Source organism: Cyprinus carpio, chromosome B3 (genome assembly GCF_018340385.1).
Source record: "Cyprinus carpio isolate SPL01 chromosome B3, ASM1834038v1, whole genome shotgun sequence".
Taxonomy (NCBI): Eukaryota; Metazoa; Chordata; class Actinopteri; order Cypriniformes; family Cyprinidae; genus Cyprinus; species Cyprinus carpio.
In genome coordinates, this window is record NC_056599.1 from 46890233 (window position 1) to 46894167 (window position 3935).

Sequence of the window (3935 nt, forward strand, 5' to 3'; positions counted from 1 at the left end):
CTGAAGACTAGTCTCAGACTAAACGTAAGTCTGAGCTCTTTCAAATGAAAGAAACTTACACTGATCTTAAAATATGTCCGTGCAATTGTTTTTAAAAGGCACGTGGTAGAGCATTTCGTTAGCAGCGCAAAAGGTTGTGGGTTCGATTCCCAGGGAACACATGTTAGGTAAAAAAAAAAAAATGTTAGACTGAATGCACTGTAAGTCGCTTTGGATAAAATCATCTGCTAAATGCATAAATGCATAAATGTAAATAATTGAACTATGGCCTAATTCTGGTTTAACCTAAGCCCTGTCTGTTAAACCAGGTCATAATTAGACAAAAACACTATAAACAGGCACAAGAAATTAATAAAAGTTTCATTCATCGCGTTTGTTTGTTGATCTCGTTGTATTTACACGGTGTTGTGAAGCGCGCTGAATCGAGAGATTCGAAACAGAGAATCATTTCGGGAAGCAACTGATTCAATTGACTCAGAGTTTGTGTTTTCTCCATCAATACTTGTCAATGACCGAATTCGTGTGGACGCGCTTTACTCGCTCAAAATAACGTGCATATAATTGTTAGATAATGCGCTACAATCAATATTAATTAATTAACTTTACATCGCTTGTAAAAGCTATTAAACAACGGTTTGCATTGATGTAAACACTGTAAATGTTTTAAAACACAAACCTTTATTCAACTGAACCACAACATATGCAGGAGCGCGACGCTGCCTTGTTACGTCACAGCGACGTACCAAAATAAAAGTCCCGTTCACATGCCAACATTTCAAAAGTACATGAACCCCCCCATGCAGAAGTCACATAGATTGATTCAAATATATTATTTGCAATACATGGCCATATTAATTTATAATATTGGTTAACATATTACATTTATAAGTTTATGGGGTCATATACTATTTGCCAGTTGGAATCAAAAATATATATATATAGAGAGAGAGAGAGAGAGAGAGAGAGAGATAGATAGATAGATACATACATACATACATATAGATACATATAGAATTTTAGATAGATACACATTATATTTTTGGATATACTTTTTTTTTATTATCACACTAAGCCATAACATGATTTAATTGTGTTTTTGAATTAATTGTGCAGCTCCATCCTCCTCTGGCACGACACACACATTACAATAACAAATTAATTTTACTTAATATGTGAAACATTAATATACTTAGAAATTAAACAAACATTTTATGAACATATTAAGAATTAGTCATCAAATTATTAGATGAAGGAAGCATCTCCTGCCATCTAGCCACTGGATCTGACTCGTCGTACAGGCTGGATATCCTGTGGTAGAGGAGATGTGACACTGTAAGTGAATTTATGTGAATTGTTTTGACTCCACAAAACTTATGGAGAAATCTAATGTCTTTGAAGAGATTTTTTTGTCTCATACTTCTGAGAACCATCTTACACTCTAAAATCTAAGCTTTCACATCAAAACAGTGTATAATGAAATGGACCGAAAAACTAGATCTTACAAGTAGTATTTTTAAACTTTACCTTAGTGCTTCAGCATTGTCCTTGCTTTGGTCTTCAGTGCCATACACATTTGGTCCCATCCTGTAAATAATAAATTAATAATGGGGTCAATGCATAGAGAAATACTAATAAACTAATTCAGCAGCTTAAAGCAACACTATGTAAATTTTTGGCACTCTAGCGGTTAATAAACAGAGCTGCACGCATCCTGTGAAAGAACACGGTACCTGAGTTTGTGTCTATGGCGATTCACGCAGGTATGTGTTATTCTGCAGCGCTGACGACTTGAACAGGCTACAATAGTCCAAAAATAATCACTGATTATAAGTGTACCGTAGTGATTTGGGAAAAGACAAAAAAGGCGGGTTGGTAGATTAATACACACTTGATCTTCTCAGGCATTCTGTCTTCATCTGTACAATTGCTTTAAAACATAAAAATCCAAAATTAGATTAGGATTAACATTTTTCTACAAAAGTGGTCATGATGTGCGGTAGTTCACTGATTGAAGCAAAATGTTTAAACACTTAGCTTTAGAAGATATATTGCAGAGTCGCATCCAGTCTTGGACAGGACTGCTATTGTCTCCAAACTCTTCCTGCAACATTACAGATGGACACATATTAATGACAGAATAACTGCATATAATACATTTGATACAGATTGTCAAACAAATTCAAGTTAAAACTCTTATTATAATGTCTTACTACCTCTTCCTTAACGTTGCTGTCTTCATGTTAGTGCTGTAACTCACTTACTGCCTCCCTAGAGCCGCCGTACTAATCCTCACTGTATCCTGTGTGTCCAGTGTCCTCCCTGAAGCTGCCAGTCTACTCCTATCTTCGTCCTTCCTGCTGCTGCTCTACTTTCCTGGTAGCTCAGTGGCATTAAACCTCAACGCAACCATATATATAATAACAACATGACCATACGAGCCAACCCAGTGGCTAAGGCTGTTCTAGTCCCACTGGCACCCATAATGCATGCTCAGTGCCCCCGGTTCTGTATGGCATAATACCGCAATACACAATATTTGCCAACGACAACAAAAATTCATCCACATAAAACGCAATACACAGTACACAGGATTGTGGTAACTTTGGTAGCTCTTTAACACACCCGACTGAATGCAGAGGTCCATATTTGAATCTCAATGTAAACCAAAACTACTTCTTCACCTCGTACCTTTTTGCGATGTTTCTGACCGGTGTTCGGATTGTCGAGTTGAAGTCCTAGCATTTGCACTGTGGCAATTCCATCTTTTGTTTTGATGACTATGTTTGAAATTTTGCCAATCTATCATCCATTGACAATTCCATCTTTTACATCCAGATTCCTGGTTACCATTACACAAACTCCCACTGCAATTTGTATTGTGTCTAGGGATGCACCGATGCATCGGCTGAACATCGGTAACAGCCGATATTTGCCTCGTTAACTGCCATCGGCCATCGGGAAATAAAAATGACATTCGCCGATGTCTGATGATTATGTGTGTCATGAACGCTGTGCTCAGGAGAATTTTTTTTTCCCTCTTTTTATTTGGGCGGGGGGAGATACCGAGTCCGAGACGGGAGAGGGCGCCCGCGCACTCTCCGTCCTCAGTAACTTAGATTAAACAAAGAAGATGGCGGTCGTGTGGCAATATTTTACAGTTTCAGAGAAAGATCAGCGTTTTGCAGTTTGCAATACGTGTTCCATTGAAATTTCAAGAGGGGGGGCTGTTAGAAAGTCATTTAACACAACAAATCTCATTGGACATTTGAAAAGCAGGCACGAGGCGGTGTACGGTGATTACCTGCAAGCTGACCAAAAAAAAAACGGACAAAAAATGAAGCCGCCAAGAAAGCGCAAACCCCCGGTAAGACTCAGACTTCAATTGACACGGCATTTGAGAAAGCCAAACAGCTGCCTCCAGACAGCGCCAAAGCGAAACAAATAACAAACAAGGTGATGGAGTTCATCGCTTTAGATGACCAGCCTTCCTCTGTAGTGGAGGACGTGGGTTTTCGGAGTCTGATTAAGTTTATGGAGCCACGCTATACGCTGCCGAGCCGGCGTCACTTTGCCGAGGTCTGTCTCCCCGAAATCCACAACATTGTGGCCACGCACATTCATGAGTTACTGGCTTGCGACATCGCTGCAATCAGCTTCACCACAGATATATGGAGTTCAGATGTAAGCCCTGTGAGCATGCTTAGCCTCACGGCACAGTGGATTGATAAGGACTTCAATCTGGTGAAGGCAGTGTTGCACTCCCAGGAGTTCGCAGGTACCCACTCAGCATCTGCTATCTCGGAGGCATTTGAGAAAATGTTCCAGATGTGGAAAATCGACAAAACGGCTATGCATGCTGTCGTGAGAGATAATGCTAGGAATATGACGAAAGCTATGATGGACAGTGGTCTGGCTAGTTTTGGCTGCATGGCGCA

General features: G+C 39.7%; 1 long non-coding RNA gene across 1 annotated transcript; it reads right to left on the reverse strand.

Moving 5' to 3' along the window:
- Positions 1 to 1084: 1084 nt before the first annotated feature.
- Positions 1085 to 3257, reverse strand: LOC122136679. The gene is made up of 4 exons (XR_006154311.1): positions 1889 to 3257; positions 1731 to 1797; positions 1525 to 1584; positions 1085 to 1308 (listed from the first exon to the last, which is right to left on the reverse strand). It is a non-coding gene; the product is annotated as an uncharacterized LOC122136679 (long non-coding RNA).
- Positions 3258 to 3935: the final 678 nt, after the last annotated feature.